This window comes from Acanthopagrus latus, chromosome 9, assembly GCF_904848185.1.
Source record: "Acanthopagrus latus isolate v.2019 chromosome 9, fAcaLat1.1, whole genome shotgun sequence".
NCBI classification, from domain to species: Eukaryota; Metazoa; Chordata; class Actinopteri; order Spariformes; family Sparidae; genus Acanthopagrus; species Acanthopagrus latus.
Genome location: NC_051047.1, coordinates 28,200,390 through 28,214,203, shown reverse-complemented (window position 1 = coordinate 28,214,203; position 13,814 = coordinate 28,200,390). Strand labels below are relative to the sequence as shown.

Below are 13,814 nucleotides of genomic sequence, written 5' to 3'. Positions count from 1 at the left end.
CATCAAAATGCTGATTGAGGTTGGAAAACATTACGGGTACACATTTTCAGCTTGTAGTGCCGCGGTGGCTGTTTGCCACTTAATAGCACTCACACACATTAAAGCGATGGGTTAAAAAAAAACAACCAAATTACAGTGTGACCACCCCGCTGGGTCAGAACACACGCTGGGCTGTTTAGATCCAACGAACCATGTTGATGCCTCTACAGCTATATTAATACGTATAACTTCAGCTTTAAACTGAAGTGCATTTTCTGTGTGACACTGTATTTTGGTTATAATACATGACATGAAATACAAGAAGTGACACGAAATGATGAAGGATGTACTTTATATCCAAAGCCACCAAGAGATGTGAAGAGCTATAATGTTAAATATGTGTTTGGTGTCACCAGTGTAAAATGTTGGCATTTACAATTCTGCAAACAATGGATAAATGTGCCATATGTACCATCTCAACATTTCTATAATACGTGTCATATCAAATTCAGATTACATGTAAACGCCCTGACAGCTGGGCGAGATGTCTGCCAAGAGCGAGACCACTGTTCGAGCCAGGACAATCTTTATCTTTTCAAAACCCAAAACCCTAACAATGTGATTACTGTGCCTAAACCTAACGAGACCATAAGCAGAACACTGTCACAACATAAAACTGAACCTGAGGAAGCAGGGAATTTAAAAATAATCATCATATCTGTGTAAAAATGTGTGTTACCAACATTTATTCTGGAGGTTAGGTTGGTTATGTTTTAAGATTGTGTTACACACAGACACAAAGGCATTCAGCTGGAGTCTCAGTTCTGGCCTTTTGAGAAATGGACCAGAACATGCTGTTTATTTGGTCATCATGAAAAACAGCCTCAGCCAGTCAGAGGCACGAATTACAGCAATAAATGCTTTTAGACTTTAATCACACAAGCAGATATTTTTTTTAAAAGCAGCTGTTGAGTGATGCAGAGCAGTAATGAGATACAGGACTGGAAGTTCTTTGGACGTGTAAACAAGTTTCTTTTTCTCACTGATATCCAAAAAGCACACCTCCCACTGAGATATCACTACCGCTAGCTGCAGCTACCCACGACCACATGTGGCTTTAAATGATGGGTGGGGTTAGCCCGGATACATTCCGGTGCAAAGATCAATCATCCAAACATTTTAAATACTTTACTGAGGGAGAAAAAACAGAGACTCTGATATAAAAAACACCAAATGCTAACATGAGTTTTTGACACATATTTAGCATATAACAAAGACATGGTGTTCAAACTGACAGTGTTTCTCAATTTATTTCGGCATCTCTTTTTAATAAGTCAGATGAAACCTAGAAGGGTTACTTTCCATCTTCAGGGTTCAGGTTACCAGCTCTGAGATTGTTGTTGTTGTTTTGAGTGCTGCTCGGGCCACAGCTTCTGTCTGAACCGGACCAAGCCTGAGAGGGTAGTTAAGGAGCCCAAGCCGAACTTGACAGGTGTTCATTTCTTTTTACGTCCAAACCTGATTGGAGTCCAACAACGTTTATATGTGTCATTGGGTCCCAATGGGTTCGGGTCAGATATCCACAATCTAGCTGAGATGGTGAAGAAGACAATGCTGACTGAAACAGTCGGCCATCGGCAGGCTGGTACCAACAACCTACATCCAGTGAGTCAGACTATAATGGCAGGGCTTCCCCATTTAACAAGCAATTATCCATTTAGCATTTAATGGGCACTCCAGTCCGTCAGACAGACGACCTCTACGCTTCAGTCTGTCTCAGCAGAAGCAAAGGCCATCAGTGACCTCTGCTATAGGTGCTGGTGTCTTAGATTCTGTATACTAATGAATGCAAATGATGCCATCTGTCAGCCTATTAGCAAAGAGTCATTTACAGTGCTCCTGGCCTGTGCAAACACAGCCACTCTTGTTGTTGTTTGTTCACATCCTGTATACCTAATGAAGAAGAGCTCAATTATAGCATGTTGGACTCAATCTGTATTTGTCTCTCACTCATTGTATGCATGATTGCTGTCTGTGGTCCATCCACCAGTGGTGCCTTGACCCTGTTGTGTCCTTTTTCTCCTGCTCTTCACCTGCAGACTTCGCCTGTGCTCTCCTCATCTCACCCCTCATGTCAATCTCACAGTCATTTTCATTTTAAAATGAACCCCTAGAAAAGCTATAACTCCATGAGCATCCAATGAGAATGACTTGTCAAAGATTGATACCACCACCGTGCCCTGTAATCAGTTGGCAGAGAGGGAATGAGATGGAAAATGCCCCCGCGCTCCCTCATCTTCTTCTGCGGTGCTGTCTCTCAGATCTGGGTAAAGGAGGCAGTGATAGATTGAGGTTGTCATTTCCTAAGAGGAGTCCTGGCTTTGCATATTACCCCTTTTCTCCATCACTTTAATGAAAACACCGGAGAGATACCTGGGCCGCAATTGATATCTACACCCCCGGAGCGTTGCGATATCTTTATCCATCACGCAGCCTCTTCTCGCTTGGCCATAAATGTGTCTCATGTGGCTGCACATAGCACCGCATCCCAGGCCACTCCCTGCACATATGGTTGAAATATGCTAAATAAAACCTCATTGTCCTTCCAGGGAATACACCTTAGGGCTGAAGTGGGATCTTCAGTCAGTGAAATATTACTTGAATACCAGATAAAGCTTGCCTATAGGCTGTTTACGGTCAAGGACGTTGCTATACAATAAGGGCATAATGACATGATATAAGTTACCACCTGTAATTTAGGTTTTAACAGCGGCCACAGAAAGTTCAAGGTGGTAATCATTGTGCTTTTGGTAGAGGTCATTAGTTCTTGCAACACTTTGGCAAACTTTAAAACTGACTGTGGAGAAAAATGTACTTTGAATTTGAGGACTAATGAGGAAATTAGCCTCTGGGTAAATATTAATTTGTTGTTGGTCAACTGTTAATGAACATTAGGCTGCGGGGAATTCTATTCTCCACGCCAGACGACATTGGTAGCAAATCAAAAGTGTAGAGGGCCACCTCAGGATAGCAATTAGTCTAATTCAGCCTCAATGTTGTGTGTCCAATCCCAGTTTGTGACAGTCACTTAAACACTCTCCTGTAATGCCTTCGTCTCTTTAGGCCTCAGGGAAAGTCGAGTGTGTCGCCTCCCTCTCGTCAATCTCTCTGTCTCCTAACTTTTCCACCCTCTCAGTGAAACTCTAGAGCTTTATAGAGCCGAGGTTGAGACAAAGAATGGATGGCCTTTTACTGTCCTGCTCCCTGTATTCTTCGGTGACATACTTGAAACCCATTCCATCTACCAGTGCTCCTACTGCAATTTCTGCTCATGCACTGAAAGTATTTTTCTTCATTGCATGATCTCAGCATATCACCTTCACCAAGGTCAGCCTTTTGTATAATCTATAAAGCAGCTTTTTAGCTTTATCGAGTTTCATGTTTCATATGAATGCCTTACTTTATAAGTGTCACACGCTTGTAAGTGTGAGGGTAAAAAAAAATGAGTGAAACTATGGTTTATTATAACATGGAAGCTGAAGTACTCAGCTTAATAACTTTTTTGCATTCTGTTTATTGTACACTAGGTTCTAAAGAATGAAATAATGGCATGGCAACAAAATGCACAACTGTAAAAGCTGTCACTGAGATTACAAGGCCTCTTTTTATATATGTCTGTGTCCACAGGCATGAAGCACATGCACTGTACTTTTGTAAAACACAAGGTCAAGTTCTATTCTCTCACATACAATCTGTTTTTATATACAATAAGCAGTTGGTTAGGGTTGGGAAAAGATCATATTTTTCACCACCAACATGGCTGGAAATGTCCCAGTGTCTCACTGAAACTATCCAGCAGGTCTGAATGTTGAAATCCTGTCTTGAGTCTCAGTGACATCAGACCTACACAAAAACTGGATCCACTGGGAGGTGGTCAAAGGTCACTGACCAGGAGTCAGTGGACAGCTGAAGAAAGGTCAAGAAGTCAAGACAGTTTTATTTATATAGCTCAAAATCACAAATCACATCAGCTCAGTGGGCTTTAAAGTGTGTTCAATGAATGTAATCCCTTTGTCCTCAGACCCTTGATTGGATTGAGGAAAAAACTCCCAAAAACCCTTCAACATTACACACCTTCTTGTTTTAAGGAATCAAAGCCTCACACACACAAGGCAGTAAAAGAGTGTCAAGAGGAACAAAGTGTTTAATTCATTTCTAAATGTTCAACTTGAGCCTCTTAAGAGCTGCTTTCACGTCTCCAAGGTGAAAACTCCAGCAGTCTTTGCAATCTTGAGAAAATATTCTTGCTTAAACTGACAAGTTCCAGCCTGCAGACATCACTGAGGTCACTCGATGATGCTTGAAAGTCCATTATTCATGTGCCTGTTGTTTGATGAGTGTGGTGCAGGCCTCTGGTCAAAACATGTGTCCACTGTAACACTTATGTTGTTCCAATACTGTCTTGCTGCAGTTTTCACCTGGTCTAGATAGATGGATAGACAGATGATGGATCTGAATTCTAAATGTAGATATATCTCCATATTTGTTAATGCTTTAGTAACCTGGTTGTTTCCCTGTTCATTCAGTTTGCTGCTCTCTCTGAGGGCCAAACCAGTAATAAACTTTGAAATCAATTTCACCAGAACAAATGGACCTACAGTAACAGAACTATAACCCAACTTTGGATCCCAAACAGGACTCTAAGAAGACAGAGTGGATATAGTGCCGTATTTATTTGCTTTATGATGATATATTGTTGTGGTTATTTTGCAGACTACCACTGCATTATTCACACCCTTGACAGATGCCCTTGTCCCAGATCCACCTCCGCTTACCTTTTCATTTCCATTGGCTGCATCGGAGAAGTGTAGCTAGAGAATACAAACTATACCAGACTTCTACAGCGAAACACAGCAAGGAACTATCTCTGACACACACGAGTGAACACACAAGCTTGCACCGTGAACAAATACATACATTTGAATGAGTAAACACAGGTACAGGCACTTACACACACACATGCACACTCAGTCTCACTGTAAATATATGCACCGGCATGCATATTAACAATTACTCCAGATACTGAGGTCAACAGAAAGGCTGATAAGATGACAGGCTGTGGAAAGGTAAATGTCATTTCCATAATCCCTGGTATCAGCCAGAGACTCAAAGACTATAGGTTGCTGAGGGGAGGGCTCCAGCTGTCATCTGTGCCCACGCTCCAAAGAATGGTTCAGAATATCTGGCCTTCTCAGAGTCTCTGGGTGTGGTCCAAGAAAGGATAATGCCAGGGTCTTTGCAGTTCATCTCGAGGATTTCATTGATCATGTTAGAGTTTGGAGACCTGGCCTGAACTTGTTGGAACCTGACAGGCCAAACATTTGGAGCTGATGTCTGGGTTCGCATCCAATTTAGTCACATCAATCAGCGTGGTGCTTTCAAGTTCTTTTAGTGAAAATACAGTGTATATTTTAATAGACATAGTGTGTGTTGGAGCCACATGCCTTGTTGAGGCTATTTGTTACTTGGAACAAGCTTGAGTCAGGTTTGGACATTAAAAGCAGAATGCCGGTCATGTTTGGGCTGAAATTAGTTACTACTCTCTCTCTCGATCAAGAGGTGATGGGCTCTACTGGTGTTGTCCCTTGTCACAGATTATGTTTGTGATTTTCCTGGATAGTATTTCAAGTCCACAAATATTATCTGGTGCAGTGTCCAGATCCTCAGGATTGGAACTCTGCTCTTTGCAGATGATGTGGTAGTGTTTACCTTATCAGACCTTTACCGTGAGCATGCACTGAGGACCTCAAAGTCTGAGGACATGGTTCTTTGACGGAAAATGGTGGATTAGTAGGATTGGGAATGAGTTCATGAGCGAGGGGAAAAGAGAAGGTGAGATTGACAGACAGCAGTAATCCAGGCATTGTACTGGTATTGAAACGGACTGTTGTGGTAAATAGCTGACCCGGCAGGAAGAGTTTTCATCAAGTTCGAACCTTCTCCAATGTGTTGATCAGCTTTGGGTTGTGTGCAAAATATAGGCTGGAAGCAACCAAAGTTTGTTTTCTTTGTAGGGTAGCCAGGCTCACCCCTTGAAGATGGTTGAAAGCTAAGACATCTGGAGGGTGTAGAAGTAGTAGACGCTGCTCCGTGGTGTTGAGAGGAAACAGCTGCTTTGGTTTGGTGGCTGTTGGTTTTGGTATCTGTTTGGAAGTTACCTGGGCATGTTCAACTGGTAGGACAACACTGGGTAGATCCAGAGCACATTAGAAAGATTATATATTTCACTGGGTTTAGTCTCAGATCTGCCAGGACGAGCTGGAAATATTACGGAGGGAGGGAAGTCTGCCACAAAGACCCAGATGGATGGATGGATGGATGGATGGATGGATGGTAACAGCCAACAATCACTTAGTGGAGTGCACTTTCTCTCCACGGCGCTGCTCATTTCTGTACCACCCACCACCATCAGCACCACAGGGCAAAGGTACACAAACAGAGAGGAACAGAAGCAGGTCTGAATCGGCGGTGACAGTCAAAACAAATGAGGGGGATAAATGGAGCAGCTGTTTTCTATTTCGCTAAATACCCCTTTTCATATAGGCGGCAAAAAAATAATAAAGCGACACAATTAGTGAAGCACTCATTAAAAAAAAAAAAAAAAGAAAAAAAAGGGGGCTCTTTCTGTCTTTCCCTCTGTCTCACTGGGCTAATTATAAGTGATCTGTAAAGAGAGACTGGGAGAAAAACAGAGTGGGAACCTGTAAAGGGAGGTCAGGTGAGGTCGCTCCATCTGCAAGTGAAAGCAGTTGTTGTGAGGGAAGAGGGAGCTGGAGAGTGACCAACGGCCGCTGAGCAAGGGATGAATATAGAAAAAAAACCAAAAAAAAAAAAATTCAGATAATCATTCTAACTGTCAATGGCTAATTTTCTGCTAACCCCTCAAGCCCTTTTTCCTCACTACATTAACCGAAGGTATTGTGAAGCAACCGGCTTTTAATGTGGTTAACAACGCATTAAATTACGTGATTAAGCGGCTGAATTAGACGGGGAAGCTTTTTCCACCGCCGTGTCAAACACAGGGGCCAGCCTTGACATGTAGGAGAGGTGCACAACAAAGAAGAGCAGAGAATGACGTGTCATACAGGCGTAACCGACTGAAGAAACCTACTTAGCTCCTGACTGACGAGACTACACAAACTTCTGTTTTCTGACAGAATTAAAGCGAAGTGTGTTTCTCATACTAATCGACAGGCTAGTGTCAAATCAGTGAATCAGTTGAGCGTGGAAGTTCACTCCTGACCGTGAGATCAGCATGGGACTGAATAATCTCCCCTGCTGAGCATCTTTTTCTTAGCTTCAGTTTTCCCACAGCTCATTTTATTAATCATCACCATGAGATAATGAGACCATGAGAGAATTAAATCTTTGTAACACAACTAACTGTTTTTATTTATAACTTCTCTTATGAAACCTTACTGTCTGTAGCCATGTTAGCACCGTTAATAATTAAGCCACGCCGTTTTTTGGTTAAAATATCTTAACTATTTAAACGCACATCCATGAAATCTTGTATTTACGGTCCCTATGGACACGTGTGGAGGGCAAATGGATACAAACTGAGTTATTGTGTTTCACACCATTTAATAAAACATGCTATGTTCCATTACAGGCTGACTGTAAACTGTAGATGGAAGAATATAAATGAAAAGGTGGTAAACTGCACTTGAAAAATTGTTGAGTGTGAGAGTTGTCTGTATGTAATTTAAAGGAGTAATGGAGGTGAATGAGGCGAGCCCGCAGAGCTTGGCTGTGGCCAACAAACAGTGTTGATGTGGGCACTATATCATTACAGTATATGATTACAGCAAAGGCTAAGGGAGGTGTTTTGGCTAGCGTAGCTGCCAGCGTGACTTATTGCTGGTGAAAATGTTCTGCATGAATAATATTTCTAAATCCTACCAATTTGGGGTGCCATCACAAAGATGGAACACAGTCTCTGGAGCATATGAGAGCTGCCATGTTAAATCTGCACTTCACCAGCGTCGCCTGAGCCGCTGCTGACTAGCCAATCCTTGCTGGAACAGATCATCAGCACGGGGCTCGGAGCAGGAAGCGGCTCCACGTCAAGACCCTCAGACTCTGCGGAAGACTCGGAGCTGGCAGTGTCTGTTTGAAAAACAAGCCCAACCCTGTTTGACCCTCCAGCTCCCTGGCGTGCAATTTCTTATCTCATTTCTGACACCTCGCTGGGTCCACCCTCCTCCAGACATAGAGGAGAGAGCTCACATAGCGGATAACACCCTCGCAAGGGTCATCCAACCTTTTTAAAGTCTACCCTGTGGTGGTGAGCTGTAGTAAAATGACTTCCCCTTGTTTGTTATGTTTGAGCTTAGACAGAATGGATAAAAAAGATATTTGGCACACACTGAGGGATGTGTATGTGAGCGCCGCTCTGAAAATCCTTGCTGTCTCTCTCCCTCTGCAGCCAAACTCCACAGTCCAGGCTGCATGGCAGAGGTAGCTCCTGCCCAGCTGGAATAATAAGAGCCTGGATGACACTTCCTCCATAAACAGCAGCAGGGAGAGGTCGGCAGGGGGGTCGGCGAGCCTCACTAGAAGGCCTGTCTGTGACATGGAGCGCCACTCACAAACAAAAGGTGGAAGGAGGGGACGAGGACAGAAGGGCTGTTGGCACCACTTGAAACACACTCCTCACTTGATGTGTCAGTCGCTGTCAAAGAAACGCCCCTCTCTTGAGCTGCAGTGAGCGCGGGGAGGCCAACTTCTCTGTTCAAACCATGCCAGGTTATTCACAGAGCACCTTTAAGGAACAAGTGCTGACCGAAGCGCTCTGCAGTTTAACCTAACATATATTAAAGCTAAACAGCAGACTTAAATATCTACTTTTAAGGTATAAAATGTTCCACAGTCTGGTGGCAGAGATGAAAAATGCTCGGTCACCTTTAGACAAATTAATGAACTGATGAGGTTTAAATCATTTTAAACAGAAAATGACTGATAATCCTCAGTTCACTTCTCGGTCTCATCGAGGAGTCTCACTGCTTCATTTTGAAGTAGTTACAGGCAGGCTGATAATGACGGACTCACTTGAGCAGCCGTATTAAAGATGTGAAGGTTTTTTTTTTTTTTTCTTTCAACTGACAGCAACGTTTATTTGCTTAAACTTGAAATCAAATGAGACCAAAAATGGCTGGATTTAATTCTAACGAGAAAAAAACAGGAATTCTGTAAAAGCAAAGCAAATTTTTCTTTGAATTATTTGTGTGTTTGAATGCTGGACTATTTGTTTTAATCACCCCAAACAGTCAGTACACTGTACCCACAGTACAGTACTAGCATTAGCTGTAAGGTAGCTAGCATCAGTGTGATAAGAGTGTGTGAGTGACTGTGGGAATGTGTTTGTTTGGATCGGACTCTGACTGAACTCAAAACTCCAGAAACTCCAGTTATTTCTGGTATTTCCGTCCAATTTGCCTCTTCATCTAGCAGAGACTCATCTTTGAATCAGTTCATGTTGTCCCAAGAGAAATTGCATCTACTTCCTCCTTTCCGGTGACTTTATCTGCAATAACACCATTGCTGAAATCCGCTCTGTTTGAACGCAGAGGAGCAGGCTCCTGAAACCTGGCTGCCATTTGTCCAAAATGTTGTTGTGGTCTTAAGAAGGAACGAGTTGTAAGAAGACAACTTCTTCCAGAAATTCTGTCAAAACGAAACATTTCAACACTGATTGAAAGTCATTATGTGCAGTCAGATCCTGCTTCACTTGTTGGTGTTTGCCTGTATTCGTATGCAAATGAGATAATTGACAGGGGGAAGAAGGAGATCTGCACAGGATTCATGACTGCACAAAAATATTTCCGTGCATTTCTTTGGGAGGGCGAAGGAACCGGGGGTAAAAGAAATGGGAAATGACAGATAGCGCATATGCTAATTGCTTTCAGGAGCAGCTTGCGACAGCAGTCAAGACCACCCACGCCTAACTTTAGCATACAAACCAAATTAAAACACTTCCCAGGGGCCGCTGCATTCTCATAAAACCCAACCCACAAATTTCCCAACTGTCTCCAGCTTTATCACCTACTGTAGGCGCAGACATCCCCCATCTTGGTGGTTTTCATTAACTCGATATCCCGCCAAGCCCTGGTATGACCCCCTGGGAAACCCCCTGCTGTACTGTATGATGTCAGGCTCAGCTGGATTGAGATCACCTGTGGCAGACAGTCAAATGTCAGCAGCAGCTGTAATATGATATCTGATGAATGACTAAGGCACAGCCCCGCGTGATTTTGGAGGGGATTTTCATTTTGTCCCAATTACGTCACGGCAGATACTTAATTTTTTTAACAACTGCTTCGGGTTGTCAGCCATCAAAGGAGGAGGATTTGCACTTGTCGAGTCAAAAACACCCAACATCTTTATCTTCCATTTTCTGTGGAACACAATACATAGAAATATTAGCTTATACCAACTGCATTTGACACACACAACTTGAGCCTCTAACAGTTTGTCACCGATCGGGGATGCAAAAGAATCCTGACTGTGTTTGGTGAAAATTTATCATTGGACCTTGACGTTTTGAGGCGCAAATGTAATTATCTTTCACACACAGGCTTAATATCACTTTGGAAAAAGGTGCCATGTTAATCAGCTTTGTGATGAAGTTGCACCGTTAAATGTGTCGTGGATCCACAACGTGACCTATCAGAGACGACTGGAAGCACTAAGACTGGAAGTCAAGATTTTCTTTGGGGGCTATTTTTAATTTGCCTATAAAATAAACTATATACAGTATATGTTTAACTAGTAATAATAGCAGTAATACAGTAATAGTAAGACATGACATCCCTTTGATAGTGTACTACCATGTAGCAAGAACCTTCCTGCAATCTATACAGTGGGCGTAATCCTTGCATGACATCACTGCTCAAATCACACACTTGTAGTAAACATGCCTTCGTTCAATAGATGTTTGCTAAGAATCCAACTGTCAGACTTTGAATCAGAGGTCTCTGCAGCATCTTCAAGGCAACGCAGGAGGAATGAGCGGTACACAACCACTGACAACTGGCATGTTGTTGGCAGAGAAACGGAACGAGCCAGCCAACACTCGACAGCAGCCACCACAACACAAAATAATCTGAAGTGAAAATAAACCTTAGCGTAGAAGAAAATAACGCTACTGATGATAGGTGTGAGTAAGAATACATGCCAGCGGCATTAAAGAAACTAATGATGTGTGTGATGTCATCAGCATCAGCATCATCATCAGCAGCAGCAGCAGCAGCTTAATACGTTTTGAGCAGAATCGACAGGACAGCACCGATCCAAATACACCCACTGACTGATCGATCCATCGAGGAGGAGTTCCTCTCTACTGGATCAGATCCACTGATGGGCAACTTTCTGTATTAAAGGACAAGTTTGCATTAAAAAGGAAAATACAATCTTTATCTCCTCACAGCCATTTTGATTTATGCTCTCCCAGACAGCTGAAGGAGCTGGACACTAAATAGGGAACAAAAAAACTGAAAAGAAAATGGCTCCATGAAGCTCATAATCCAACAACGTTATTTACACCCTTTATCAGGTCGGAATCTCAACCGTATTGCTGATCTAAAAGTGTGAAGTGGGTGCGTGAGCTCGACGTTTAAAACACGTCTCCAGCTACTTCTGTTGTTCAGGAGAAAGCTGCAACCCTGTTTTGCCACAAAGCTTCAGAAATGTTTTTATGGACTACGAGAATACACCTGGATTTTCATGTCAGGGAGAATTTATCCTACAAGAAAGATTTGCAGGGCCCATGTTCAACGTGCCGATGCTGAGCATATGCATGACACAATTATTCATATCTTCAAGAAATGAACACAATGTGGTGTGGTTTTGACTGACTGTTTTTACTCTATGGCCTCTATTGTCCTTGTTGTAAGCTAGCAGAAATCTGAAGAAAGACAGGTCAGTACTCCCACCTGGATATGTTTAAATCTTTACAGGAATACAGAAATATTAATACAGGGATTGAATTGGTAAATGTATTTTACTGACTCATTACGTGTTGGTGGCCACGCTGCTCACATGTCAGTGTTTTTGGGCCTCTTGCTGCGTTTATGGAGCAGGTTAAATGGTCCACTGTGAAACATGTAGGGGGACCTCTTATTTTCAGGAACATGATGCTGAGAGTTCATCCTCATATTTTTGGTTCAGGAGCTTCAAGTCAGGGATCTTTTTTTTGCCCCCCCAAGTGTATAAAAAATGAAACAAATACCGCAGCTGTGAGAAGAGTTATGTTCGACTGTGATACTGAAAGTGGGAGGTTAATGATATCAGTAGCTGAGGTAGGGGGTCAAGGGATGTTCCAGGCAGCTCATTATTTAAACCTTTTTAGTCTCCTCACCGCTGGCTATGCTCGCGACGCTGCTGCTCTCATCATCAGCACAGACTGCTGCCACATGATGACACTGTTAACAGAATCAGTCTAGAGGGAGGGTTCTGAAACTGAGGCGGCTTTCGTTAAAGCTCGACTCTGAGGGAGATTACTTGCTCCTGCGTCTGTTTCATACGTCCTCTCTTCCTCCTTGTTCTGATTTGACTCTAATCATGGGCAATGTGAGCATCTGCACCTGAAAACCAGTTTGGCATGTGGTCATAGTCCAGCAGCCCCCCTGAAGCCATCAGGTGCAGAGCGTAACCCCAGACACCTGGTTTACCTACTGGTGCTGGACGCCTCTTCACCTGTGACCTTTAACCCCACCGGAGGCTTGTCAGACATCAGCTGTCCTGTTCCCTGTTCGGCTGGCTCGCGGTACCACAGCCAGTCTGAGAGAGAGATGGCACTAGTGACTCACAGCACCGCGTAGCATTCATGCAATGTTTTCAGTGCAGATGTTTGTCATAAATATTCATAAAGCCGCCTAATGGCAATCATTACTCCAGTTCAGTCTCTTTGCCTTGGCAGGCCCCCCAGTGAAGCCCGCTGCCAAAACGGCTCTTGAACTCTGCACTCTAGTGGCCGCTGTGATTGATTGGGACTGTCATCGCAGGAATCCTCCGGTCGCACAGCCGGCCAGACAAACATATGACAAGCACAAACACAGAGGTATTACACAGGCGCACGGAGTCATGAATAGTCATTCAATCCACTAATGTGATCAGCCATCAATCTCATAGCTCCCCGCTCAGTCCGCGTGTGTCTGTGAATGCATTTCCTGCGAGCTGTTCCGACACGTTTACATGCTTGTTTAAAGACAAGGGAGCAGTCTAGTTTGCGTCTTGTTGAAAACGCTTCATTTATATTTGACAGGCAGCCCACACTGTTCTCCCCGTAATCCTGTGTGGAAAATTTAAACCGAACAGGACTCACCCCAGGTCAGGACTGGAGGAAAAAAGGTGCATAGAGGAAGAACACGGAGAAAGACAGGGATTTTGAAAGCGGTTAAGAGAAAGCGGGATGTTGACTGAGTGCTTTAAGGTGTTCAGAAAGTGGATAAGGGTGAGTGGAGCCCAAGGGCCTCCCCTACCCAGTCTAACTGTAAGTGCTTTAATGGTAGCTAATAAAAGCGTAAGGGGTGACTGGCAGGGGGCTGGCTGCAGACCTACCTTCTCCGTTTCTCACCACTTCTATTCCCCTCTCTCATTTTCTGTGGCCTGTGGCTGCTGCCTCGGCTCTCGCTCTGTGACAGCAGCCTCCAGAAAAGAGCGAAGCCTCCATAAATCTAGTGGGATTAAAGAAACCCAGCTATGGGTCGCCTCCAAATTAAACCAGGGCAGAAACCACTTAATAATCCACAGGAGAGAGACGGGGAGAGGAGGCA

The 13,814-nt window shown here is 43.5% G+C and overlaps 1 long non-coding RNA gene across 1 annotated transcript; it reads right to left on the bottom strand.

Annotated features, from left to right (window-relative positions):
• Positions 1-790: 790 nt before the first annotated feature.
• Positions 791-6,182, bottom strand: LOC119026038. The gene is made up of 2 exons (XR_005076997.1): positions 2,413-6,182; positions 791-2,302 (listed from the first exon to the last, which is right to left on the bottom strand). It is a non-coding gene; the product is annotated as an uncharacterized LOC119026038 (long non-coding RNA).
• Positions 6,183-13,814: the final 7,632 nt, after the last annotated feature.